Raw genomic sequence first — 13,546 nt, 5'->3', positions numbered from 1 at the left:
CAGAAATTATTGTAACAAATAGCCAGCTCATCTTTTTTGCATTTCACACTACGGATCCAATCGCGTGTTCAAGCGCTCAAAACTGAAGAAAAAAAAAAGTGTTGAATCCAGCATGCAATAAATTCTTTATAATTTATTTCCACATAATAAAATCCACATACACTAGTGCTCCTGTTAACACTCCAGAGCCGACGTGTTTCAACCGCACTGTGCGGTCTTACTCATGGCATGCCAGAGCTTACATTATGTTGCATCAGTTTTCCTTAGTTTTATTCATTGGTGGTAACAAAACTAATGTGAAATCCTGCAGTAAACCTCATTAAAGTCACTTGATATATTCTGCTTCATGTCCTGGCTTTTGGACTTTGAGAACACCAGTCTCACGTTTTTCTGCAACCAGATAGCACTGTAGTGACTCAATTACAGCTAGGATCAAACTAGAAAACCAGAGGATCCCCTGAAGAGCCCTGTTACCATAATGGGTCCCAGGGGTCCAGGATTAAAAAAAAAACATTGGACTATCATTGGAGCCAATTCAATTTCTTTGAATCAAAACCTATTAATGATATAGCGATTCGGCCTTGAGAATAATTTCCTCTGGTGGGCCCAAGGTGCACCACACATAGCACCGATGCAGTGCTCTTCTGTGGGCATCTTTATCCATGTCTATCAACAGAACAATAGAGCTGTCATACTGTTATCCCAATTCTACACCTTCCATTATAATGAGGATTAGCTTGCAGATAACATCTTCCCCTCACAGCAGCAGCAAACTGATAATGGATTGCATATAGGAGGTCTTATCATTTGTGCTGACTTCTACAGAAGGACAGGATGTGTTAACTCTCAATGGCATAGTATTGCCAAAATGAAAAAGAAACACAGCCAAAATGCTTTCTATGAATATTAGTTAAAAAAAATATCCCTTCAAATTTCCCTGCTGAAGACCGATCCATCATGATAACACTATCCATAATATCTTTTCTAATGTTTATGTGTCACATAAAGTAATATTGGGTGACAGCTCATCTCCATAAAGCATGTAGATTCTATCTCTGTAGTCTTAATGGAAGGTTAGAAAATCCGAGTTTCCTCTCCTCCCATTTCAGATCTCAAGCATACTTCAGATGTAAATGCACGTTCCTGCTGCCCTTTGGGTCTGAAGCATTGAATGTTAGATTGTAGGAAATCAAGCATTTACGTCGTTTACCCAAGTGTAAAGCGAGCTCCTCCTCATCCAGATGTGGCTGCAGAAGTCTTAGTGCTTTCAATCCCATCTCAGATGTCCACAGAGGCCTGATGCAGCAGCGGTCTCCTTCACCCCAGCAGGGCGGCATCTATGAATACGATTAACCCTTTCTGCTGTGAAATGGAATTTCCGCCTGCATGCTTTTGATAATAAACAAGCTAAACATAATGTCCATATGTTCCTGTCTTACAAACACGTCTCGAGACATTCAAATATTTTTGTGTTTGTTTCCACACGTATTGTTACAGATTGTATTTTCAGCAGTCGGTGTCTCTTGTATTTAGGTTGTTTTGATCTCAGATTGTTCAGCGCGATATCATTAAACCGTCAATTGCATGGCATGTCTAGTTTTATACTGTGCACACCATTTCCCGTTGTAAAGTTGTACTGGAGCTGCATATCCAAAGATGCCCATATGCATTAGCTAAAGCTCATGTGATGTGTGTCAGGATCACCAGACTGTACCACAATGGTAGTATCAACATGTCTGATCTCTTCTTTCTGTGGAAGATAAGCCATTGTTGAAGGTAGCGTCTCATTCCCTTCTCCCCATGGAAAACACATGTACAATTGTCCAAGCTGAGAGTGCATGTCTTTGGTGAGTTGGGAGAAATAACTGATGGCCGAACAGTCATTCCACAACAGTTATCTATAGTGTATAGACAGGTTAGAGTTAACAGCTTATGCACATTGACAATATAGACTTTAGGTTTGGAGAGGAGATGTCACCCAGCGTGACCAGGGGCGGACTGGGAACCAAAAGTGGCCCTGGAAAATAACGTAAAAGTGGCCCCGTGTTGCAGGCGGGTCCAAATTGACAAGGCAACATAATTAGGCAAAGCCAATATATGAAGGCTGGGGCAATAGAAGTCGTCAGGGCCAGCAATACCTTAGGGCAGAGCAATATACCACCCCAGCCGAACCAAATGCCACAATGCACCACAAAATACTGCCACCTGCTCCGCGGCTTTCAACTGTATAGCTGTCCTGAGGACGTTGATACAGTCAAATTCAGGAGGGCCCCTGTGGCTGCTGGCCGGGTGCGTAAGAGAGAATCAGATCATTATGTACCTGGTTGACGGCCATGAGGGTCTACGGCCAATCTGCCCCTGAGCGTGACCATAACAGTCTAGAGATACCTTACGGGTACAGCAGGGCACTAAATCCTCATTTGGAGCACCCATTTAGTGTGTACGCTGCATGTAAATTAAGGTGTCTCAAGATCTGATTTGCCAGGAGGCATCACATGTTGGTGACTTTTCTCATCAATTTACACATAGACTGTGCTTTAAATTACTAGTCCAAATGAGACCTTGAGGCACACTTCAGCCGGTGCATTAGCTTTCTAATAGTTGCTCTTACATAAAGAGGTCTGTTTTGGTGTTAGATTTCCTTTAATGTTCCTTTCATAGTTTGATTTTATAGTATCATCTCCAAGGCAATACATGTTTGTCACTGAAGATGCTTTGATATCAAAGCTAAGTGACTCATCGTGGATTGCTGTTAATAGAGTATTGAGTGACTCAAACAAAGTCAGAACAAGATAAGAGGAAAATGATATTTAATTTATATTCTAAAAGTGTCAAAATAGATACGGTAGGACTCATTCACGGTTTAGTCACCCGCTTGTTTTGCTTTTAAGATGTAGTTAGGGAAATGAGCTTTACCAATAGACTACATATAAAACCTATATTTACTTTATACATATCTGCAGAACTCCCCCTCCTTCATATCTGTATTTATAGATTGCATGACCAGATCACGTTCCTGTTTTAGAATGACCGCAGTGAAGCTGAATGTCATTTTCATCATTCAGGAGATCATAATGAAGGAAAGTGACGGTTGTCATCCTGGTGCCTAGCGCTCCCATGAGCAGCAGAGATTGGAAAAGATTGCATGACAATAAAATTGTCCATGAGTTCCCCAGTACACAAGACAACATGCCAGTATTAACCCATATGCTAAAGTCAAATTGAAATTGTCTGAAACTGTTAGCACTGATCGGATAGCGTCAGAATATGCAGGGACACACCCATAGTTGGTAACACCCAGCTGGACCTTCATTGCACACTGCAGGCAATTTATTCATAACTTTGAGCAGGAATAATAAAGAATAGTACAATATAGAGTTATAAGAATAGATGCTCCAGAATTGTTATTGGGGAATGCAAGTAGTTACTAAACCAGACATGTCAGAAAAGGTGTCAGGTCTTCTTTAACAGCATCGGACTGGCCCTCCAAAGGATCCATTGGTGGGCCCAGGCTCTGATATCTTGATGGGCTCCAAAGGTCCAGGAGAAAGAAAATATTTGAATTGCCACTATGGTCTATTTCTTTCAATCAAAACATATTAGACTTTATTAATGTTATGGAGGTTGGTCCCAAGAATAATTTTCTTTGTTGGGCCCAAGGAACCCAAGTCCGACCTTGATGTTTAAGGTTTTTCATAGTGGTAGGAACCAATAGAACCCGCTGTACATCTTCCCTTTCTACTTTCTTCTGCGCAATATAAGTATCATGTTCATAATGTATATCAAGAGTCAAAGAAGTGGGCGTCAAAAGGGCCCACTTTTCAGAGTCCTGAATACGAATTGGGGGGTTGCAAACTGCAGTGCATTATGATAGCCTTGTCTATGAGCAGCTCTCCTCCAAATAGCTTCACAAAGAGCTCTCACTTGATTAACTCTTCAGGACAATTTGTCAGTTCCACCATTTCAAGTATGTCTGTCTTCTGTTTTCGTACCAGTTAACTTTTATGCTGTATATGCAGTGGATATAAAAAGTATACACACCCCTGGTAAAATGGCAGGTTTCTGTGCTGTAAAAAATTAGACAAAGATAAATCATTTCAGAACTTTTCCACCTTTAATGTGACCTATAAACTGTACAACTAAATTGAAAAACAAACTGAAATCTTTTAGGTAGAGGGAAGAAAAAATATAAAAATAAAATAATATGGTTGCAAAAGTGTGCACACCCTTAAACTAATACTTTGTTGAAGCCTCTTGTGATTTTATTACAGCGCTCAGTCTTTTTGGGTATGAGTCTATCAGCATGGCACATTTTGACTTGCCAAGATTTGCCCACTCTTCTTTGCAAAAACACTCCAAATCTGTCAGATTGCGAGGGCACCTCCTGTGCACAGCCCTCTTCAGATCACCCCACAGATTTTCAATCGGCTTCAGGTCTGGGCTCTGGCTGGGCTATTCCAAAACTTGAATCTTCTTCTGGTGAAGCCATTCCTTTGTTGATTTGGATGTATGCTTTGGGTCGTTGTCATGCTGAAAGATGAAGTTCCTCTTCATGTTCAGCTTTCTAGCAGAAGCCTGAAGGTTTTGTGCCAATATTGACTGGTATTTGGAACTGTTCATAATTCCCACTAGTTTAACTAAGGCCCCAGTTCCAGCTGAGGAAAAACAGCCCCAAAGCATGATGCTGCCACCACCATGCTTCACTGTGGGTATGGTGTTCTTTTGGTGATGTGCAGTGTTGTTTTTGCGCCAAACATACAGTACAGACCAAACGTTTGGACACACCTTCTCATTCAAAGAGTATTCTTTATTTTCATGACTATGAAAATTGTAGATTCACACCGAAGGCATCAAAACTATGAATTAACAAATGTGGAATTATATACATAACAAAAAAGTGTGAAACAACTGAAAATATGTCATATTCTAGGTTCTTCAAAGTAGCCACCTTTTGCTTTGATTACTGCTTTGCACACTCTTGGCATTCTCTTGATGAGCTTCAAGAGGTAGTCACCTGAAATGGTTTTCACTTCACAGGTGTGCCCTGTCAGGTTTAATAAGTGGGATTTCTTGCCTTATAAATGGGGTTGGGACCATCAGTTGCGTTGTGGAGAAGTCAGGTGGATACACAGCTGATAGTCCTACTGAATAGACTATTAGAATTTGTATTATGGCAATAAAAAAGCAGCTAAGTAAAGAAAACGAGTGGCCATCATTACTTTAAGAAATAAAGGTCAGTCAGTCCGAAAAATTTGGAAAACTTTGAAAGTGTCCCCAAGTGCAGTCACAAAAACCATCAAGCGCTACAAAGAAACTGGCTCACATGCGGACCGCCCCAGGAAAGGAAGACCAAGAGTCACCTCTGCTGCGGAGGATAAGTTCATCCGAGTCACCAGCCTCAGAAATCGCAGGTTAACAGCAGCTCAGATTAGAGACCAGGTCAATGCCACACAGAGTTCAAGCAGCAGACACATCTCTAGAACAACTGTTAAGAGGAGACTCTGTGAATCAGGTCTTCATGGTAGAATATCTGTTAGGAAACCACTGCTAAGGACAGGCAACAAGCAGAAGAGACTTGTTTGGGCTAAAGAACACAAGGAATGGACATTAGACCAGTGGAAATCTGTGCTTTGGTCTGATGAGTCCAAATTTGAGATCTTTGGTTCCAACCACCGTGTCTTTGTGCGACGCAGAAAAGGTGAACGGATGGACTCTACATGCCTGGTTCCCACCGTGAAGCATGGAGGAGGAGGTGTGATGGTGTGGGGGTGCTTTGCTAGTGTCACTGTTGGGGATTTATTCAAAATTGAAGGCATACTGAACCAGCATGGCTACCACAGCATCTTGCAGCAGCATGCTATTCCATCCGGTTTGCGTTTAGTTGGGCCATCATTTATTTTTCAACAGGACAATGACCCCAAACACACCTCCAGGCTGTGTAAGGGCTATTTGACAATGAAGGAGAGTGATGGGGTGCTGCGCCAGATGACCTGGCCTCCACAGTCACCGGACCCGAACCTAATTGAGATGGTTTGGGGTGAGCTGGACCGCAGAGTGAAGGCAAAAGGGCCAACAAGTGCTAAGCATCTCTGGGAACTCCTTCAAGACTGTTGGAAGACCATTTCAGGTGACTACCTATTGAAGCTCATCAAGAGAATGCCAAGAGTGTGCAAAGCAGTAATCAAAGCAAAAGGTGGCTACTTTGAAGAACCTAGAATATGACATATTTTCAGTTGTTTCAAACTTTTTTGTTATGTATATAATTCCACATGTGTTAATTCATAGTTTTGATGCCTTCAGTGTGAATCTACAATTTTCATAGTCATGAAAATAAAGAAAACTCTTTGAATGAGAAGGTGTGTCCAAACATTTGGTCTGTACTGTATCTTTTGGAATTATGGCCAAAAAGTTCAACCTTGGTTTCATCAGACCATAACACCTTTTCCCACTTGGTTTTGGGTGACTTAAGATGTGTTTTTGCAAAATGTAGCCTGGCTTGGATGTTTTTCTTCGTAAGAAAAGACTTTCGTCTTGCCCCATAGCCCAGACATATGAGGAATACAGGAGATTGTTGTCACATGTACCACACAGCCAGTACTTTCCAGATATTCCTGCAGCTCCTTTAGTGTTGCTGTAGGCCTCTTGGTAGCCTCCCAGACCAGTTCTCTTCTCGTTTTTTCATCAATTTAGTGCCATATTTTCTCCACTTGATGATTGTCTTCACTGTGTTCCACGGTATATCTAATGCCTTGGAAATTCTTTTGTACCCTTCTCCTGACTGATACCTTTTAACAATGAGATCACTCTGATGCTTTGGAAGCTCTCTGTGGACCATGGCTTTTGCTGTGGGATGCGACTAAGAACATTTCAGGAAAGACCAACTAGAGCAGCTGAAATTTATTTGGGGTTAATCAGAGGCACTTTAAATGATGGCAGGTGTATGCTGACTCCTATATAACATGATTTGGAATGTGATTTCTTAATTATGAACACAGTTACGAACACTTATGCAGCCACATTATTATAGTTTGTTTTGTTTTGTTTCCTCCACCTAAAAGATTCTAGTTTGTCACATTAAGGCCGAATGCACACGGCCGTGAGCGGTCCGTGGAACCGCGGCCTGGATTCCTGCTGAGAGCAGGAGCGCACGGCGTCATTGGTTGCTATGGCGCCATGCGCTCCCTGCTGCCACCACAATATAGTAATACACTGGTATCATCTATACCAGTGTATTACTGTACAGCAGCGGCAGCAGGGAGCGCACGGCGTCATAGCAACCAATGACGCCGTGCGCTCCTGCTCTCAGCAGGAATCCAGGCCGCGGTTCCAAGGACCGCTCACGGCCGTTAAAAAAGCGGCCGTGTGCATTCGGCCTAAAGGTGGAAAAAGTTCTGAAATGATTTATCTTTGTCTAATTTTTTACAGCACAGAAACCTGACATTTCACCAGGGGTGTGTAGACTTTTTATATCCACTGTACACTGCTCAAATAATTTTGTTTTGCTTACAGTTGGAAAATGTAATTAATTTTAACAAATATTTCAGAATTAAAGGCTTTGTACACCTTCGGAGGCAAAATAATACTCAAAATAATTTTTTCAATTGGCCTTTATTAAAAATATTGAGCTGTTCTGTCAGAAAGGGTTAACTTTCACTTTCACTTTGGTCATCTAATAAACCTTTCTCTAAACTATTGAGAAGTTATAAACACTTATTTAAGCCCCATTCTTATCAGTAAGATAAGAACTGAGCTATAATGAGCGTTTATAATGTCAGATAGCAGAGATATGGAGTCCGTCAGCTCCTGGTCTGAGGTAAAAGACAGAAAATCCAAAGGGTGCTACTAGAGCATCTCAGCTCTATACAGAAAAAAGGATGCCACATTTTTAATAAAGACCAATAGAAAAAAATATTTTTAGCTCAAAGTAAGTACAATGTAATAATAAAAGAATGCCCCCAAAGGTGTACGTAGACTTTAAGCTCATTTTGTAAATGCAGACTTACCTCTGCTGGATGCAGAATGAATGGACCCAAGGTCATTTTTGTGCAGAGAATAGACGTAAAGAGAGAAGATGTTGATATTTTAATCCATTCTTGTAAAGTAGGATTTATGTATTAAATGGTCAGTGTGATTATACTGAGTAAATAACGATCTGAAATCAAAAGAATGGGTTAAAATAAGTTATGGACCCCTGGTATTCATCTAATTGGCTATATTATTTACATCAGTGTTTAGGAGTAAATGGATTAGATTCATATAGTAAAACATGCAGCAACCTCTAGGAGCCATCAGTAACTTGTAAGAATCTTGGGAGGGTGAAATCAGTTGATCTTTGAGGTTAGATATCTTTATATCTACATCATATATAGGGAATAGGAAAGCATTTCATTTTTAATTAGCTCTACCAGACGTTCAGAACGGATGTGCAGTTGTCCCCCAGTACATTTAAGAAAAAATACTTGGAAAAAATAACTTGTTTTCTTCTGTGCTATTAAATTAGCAGATTATATAGGAAGTAAAAAAAACACTTGTACATCTGCTACAATGTTGGAGGAATTCAATATTAGAAGTCTTACAATGGTAGCAGGGGAAAACTGCATACAATGGCCAGAAAAGAATGATGGGATTAGATATTATGAGTCTTTTTTATTAAAACCACTAGAAAAGTATCCCATAGAAATCAGAGCTGGTGATTCCAGTGCTGTTTAGAAAATTTAATTTAAGCTCTGATGGTTGTTTTTTTATATTTAATATTTGAGTTATATCACTTGGTCTGTTTCAGCATAAAATAATACACTGTAGAAGAGGTTGAGGAGGCTTAGTTGAATGTATAGATACATAAACTACGATGAGTGATCTGTTAGGCTCCTTTCACACTTGTTCTACCAATTTCCTGTAAACACGTCATTCACATTTTTCAAGTTTCCAAAATTGATATCCACAAGAGATCTGCAAAATTGCATAGGTTATCGATGCATGTTAAGGCACCTGTAGGGAGTCTTCACACACAACTTTTTGTTGGTGTTTTTTGCTCACTAAAGAAATACCATAGAAACAGATACATTTTTGCCATGCTACATGGGTTTTCTAAATACCTCTTCTGAACAACTGTATGAACCACATATTTTTTTCTATAGAGGAGATGTCAAAACGCCAAAAAGTTAACATCCTTTATTTAAAAAAAGGACCCATTAACTGCTGCATAATTAACAAAAACTCCAGTAGCAAAAAATAGTTTGTGTCTCCTGCGTTTCATATTTCCCATTGTCTTTCTGCTAACACCTGGATCTCATGTTTTTACTGCAAAACCATACCAAAAACCATAGGTGCAAGAAAAAAAAATCACTAGAACAGTAAAAATGCACAAAAATGCCATTAAAACATACTTGTAAACCACCCCTTAATGATGAAAACTACATCAAACTCTTGAAATGTTTGCCATTTCCTAACGTGTTATTATCCTGGCTACACCAGTAAAACTTCAAGGCGATTTTTATGTTCCATTCCTCTGACCCGGTGTCATTCAAATTAGGTTCAGGTTTGCACATCATTTACAGTATCACCATAACTTGGCTTTCAAATATATCACAGTATGTCAGCCATACCAGTATACCAATCTGTAGTAGAAGCCATTTTGAAAATAAATGAACCTTGAGAAGTTGCATATTAATAGTACATTTTGCCTTGATGCAGTAACAACTAATATTTTTCCACTGACATGTGCCATGCTGCCTACCCGGCCTGTGCAAAAACACCATACACATGTCAGAGTAGGAGGGAAGAAAGTGAGTCAGTTCTTTTGGCCTAAATTGCTCCTTAGGTGGGCGCATGTCTTGGCATAAGTGACACCAATGATTTCTCTATGAATGAAACGCAGCGTACTTGATGAAGGTTACTATTCTGAATATCTTTCATTCTGATCCTCTTCTTCATCTGTGACCTAGTTGTGTTCATTTAGACATAATATTCCACCGTAGGAAATTATTTTTATGCAAAACTTTTAGGCCAGTCAGATATAGACTGAACCACACAAGCACTCCAAATAAAGAGTGATGTACTGTCGTTTCAGAGGCGCTAAAAGTGATCACCTTCTGAAATTAATATTTCCAATATATGGACGATTTAACGTTTTATAACTGATCTTCTCCAAGGGGCTGACCACTTCTTGTACATTTATTATATACCGGTATGTTTTAAAATCTAAGACACATGCATGAAATGCCATACCTATTTTCTGTATATGTTTTACATGCATATATGTATGTAATTTCATGCACGTGTTTAACATATTGTCATACAGTTTGATATGTTGGTGTCTGTTTTTTGTTGTTGTTTTTTTTTTTTTTTTGCAAAAAAAACCTGTTTTTAAATAAAGACGAAGGAAGAAGGGAGGACGTGGAAATTAAGATGTTTTAGCAAAATTTCCCAGACACTAATAGTTGAAAAACGATATGTTGAGCGGATGGAAACGTAAGACTGCAATGCTAAAAAAAAGTATACGTCAAGTATAAGTTTTAAGAATAATGTGGTATGCTATTCAAAAACAGCATACAGAAACATGAACATGGATGAACGTAGTGTGCACTATGTCATTCATAGTGTATGTGGACATCAAGAGATACGCTTCAATGTGATTTTACTGCTTTCAAACATATGTATGCTCAAAAAAAAGTTAAAATGAGATGTGAGCTGCCCCTAACACTGTACCATCTCTTTCACTGTTTACACAGTAACATGGCATGAAAATCCTAAATATACACTGTCACCACCCAATAATTTTTATTTTATTTTTACATATGTAGGAATACTCTTGCAGCTAGTATAATGTATATTATTCCAAAAATTGAAATCTGAATTCAATTCATTAAAAAAAATCACCCATGTTACTCTATATTTACTCGCCATAGCCTTATATCAGTATTCTGACAGAGCCGTGGGGTTTACCTAGCAGTGTCAATAAAATATGATCTGCGTATGTGCTACGACTTATGAATGAGTTTCTTTTCCTTCAGTTTATTCTTACAGATTTTCTGGTGTAAGTAGATGGTGGATTGTGTGAATAATATGAAAACTAAATGCCTGTATTACTTTTCAGGGTCTTTACTACAGTTGCACTTGAAGAAATGTGGTGAAATCAAGTTATAGTACCAGTAGTTTAGGAAATATTGGTAAGTCACAGCTTTCGTAATAATTATTGCTACTTATTATTACATGTGTACATGTCATCTACGATGCTGATAGAAAATTCCGAAAGGATAATATAATTGGTCACAATGAATAGCTAAAGGAATGTATAATCAGAAAATAACCTCTTGTTTAAATCAAGTGTTTGGGTTAGATTTATAGTAAGGGGAATTTTTGCTTGATTCTACATTTCCATAATTTGCACCAAATGTGTGAATTGTTGCCCGTTGTTTGATTAATTGGTCCCCTCGTTAAATATGGCTAGAGATGTTATTACCGTTTGTACGTCACCTGTTCTGGAGAAAGACTGCAACATTTTTTGTCACATTTGTTAAATCTAGCATATATACGGTACTCGCTGAGCTAACCATGGCTACTTTCCCACCCAATATCCAGAAATGGTGAGAGCAGTGTAAAAGCACAGAAAGCTGATTTGTTTTTTTGCACAAAAATGGTATGCCCTAAAATTAGCTATTTTTATGGCAGAAAAGCGGTATATAGAGCTTGATATATTACCCCCATTGTTTATAAAATGTTGTATTAGGTTTTCATATCACTATATTACAACAAAAAAAAAAAACAGCAGTTTTCATGCTGGCCACTGAGCCTCATAATAGGCTGACACTCCCTGTTCTGTAGAGATCAGTTCTATCACTGTTTCCACAGTCATCTCATTATGATCATATGCAGGATTACAGTGAAAGATAACATCTGTCTATGAATAACACTGTTAACAATAGCTGATGTTCACAGCTCTGCTCCTCCCCACCTGCAAGTAGACCTCTGCACAGGCCACAGCATGCTCAAGTCAATGAGTCATCTGCAGTCTGCAATTTTCTGTAGTCCGTGTGGCTACTGTAAAGCACATCTTTAAATGCTGTTAACAGAAGCTCAGGAAGATGGCTGCCCCCATAATTGTGCACAGAAAATAAAAACACTGATTTCTCTGCAGCTGTTTATCATACAGACAAGGGAAAGGTACCGTTGTAATCTGCATAATGAGCCCTACCAGGCAGTAAATGTATAACTATCTATTCTCAGGTTTAAATTGCACCTCTCTTAGACGGTTAGACTTTAGTAGTACTCCACTATTATCCATCCATTACTAATTAATCTCTTTATAAAATAAAGATGTGGACTCTGAGGACAACCTCTTCCTGTATTCTTTATTAAAGTATTCAGAGGTAATAATGGGGGCTCACTTTCTGTATCCAGAATTGTCTACAGTTACCGGCTTTCTTTCCAAAAACATCATCTATTAATTTAATTTAGGGGCTGAATGTATAATTTTCTGCCTCATAGAGACATATTTAACAACTTATCCTCCCTCATTAGCATAGTAAGATACTTATTGAATCAAATGAGTGAAGAAAGTCACTACCTCCCTCTAGGACAGCTCACCCTTCTTCTGATCAACTGCAGATAATAGTTTCAAAATAGTAAGGGGCTTGAACTGTTGTCAGTATACTGTAAGACATAGTGGAGATGTATTTGCCAATCTTAAAGAAGACCTGTAACCTCTCCTGACATGTCTGTTTTAGTAACTACTTACATCCTCCATAAAGTAGTTCTAAAGCATTATACATATATATATATATATATATATATATATATACTGTAACTATGGTGTGCAGTGCTATTCCTTTATTATTCCTACCTGCAGTTCAGGAATGAATTGCCAGCAAAAAGTCCAACTGGGCATTACCAATTGAAGAGGAGGATCCCAGCACAGTCTGACACTGGCAACACTGCTTGGATAGTGTCTGACTGTGCAGGGACCCCCCACCAGTTGGTAACACTAAGTTGGACTTTATTGCACATTGCTGGTAATTCATTCATAACGTCTACTAGGAATAATAGGGGAATGGCACAATACAGAGTTATATGAAAAGATGCTCCAGAATTATTATTACATAGGGAATGCAAGTAGTTACTAAAACTGACATGTCAGGAGAGGTGGCAGGTCCTCTTTAAGCAGTCAGTCTCTATAGCTGACATTCATTTGCTATTAGATTAAGAATTGATAGCATGTTGAATTGAAACTTTCCAAATACGTCCCATTAATAAAGCTTTGTCTGTTTCCATCTGCTTTAGCGGCTGCATCACAGATCCCATTAGCTTCGATAGGCAACAGTCAGATACCACGACAAAACGAGCACAGCCTTTTCCTGGTCTTGTGTTACAATCTGTATTAGGGTCCATTCACACGTCCATATGTGTTTTGCGGATCCGCAAAACATGGACACCGGCAATGTGCATTCCGCATTTTGCGGACCGCACATCGCCGACACTCTCATAGAAAATGCCTTTTCTTGTCCACAATTGCGGACAAGAATAGGACATGTTCGATTTTTTGGCAGAT

The 13,546-nt window shown here is 39.1% G+C and overlaps 1 protein-coding gene across 3 annotated transcripts in view; it reads left to right on the top strand.

Moving 5' to 3' along the window:
* FYN (FYN proto-oncogene, Src family tyrosine kinase) overlaps positions 1-13,546 on the top strand; it is a 159,329-nt gene that overhangs the window by 79,338 nt on the left and 66,445 nt on the right. For all 3 annotated transcript variants that reach the window (XM_044288684.1, XM_044288683.1, XM_044288682.1), the window contains exon 3: positions 11,096-11,168. The gene's annotated coding sequence lies outside the window, so the exon portion shown is untranslated. The remainder of the gene's footprint in view (positions 1-11,095; positions 11,169-13,546) is intronic.

The sequence above is a fragment of the Bufo gargarizans genome, chromosome 4 (assembly GCF_014858855.1).
Source record: "Bufo gargarizans isolate SCDJY-AF-19 chromosome 4, ASM1485885v1, whole genome shotgun sequence".
Lineage (NCBI taxonomy): Eukaryota > Metazoa > Chordata > Amphibia > Anura > Bufonidae > Bufo > Bufo gargarizans.
Note: the sequence above shows the minus strand (reverse complement) of the source record. Positions and strands in the feature narration are given on the sequence as shown.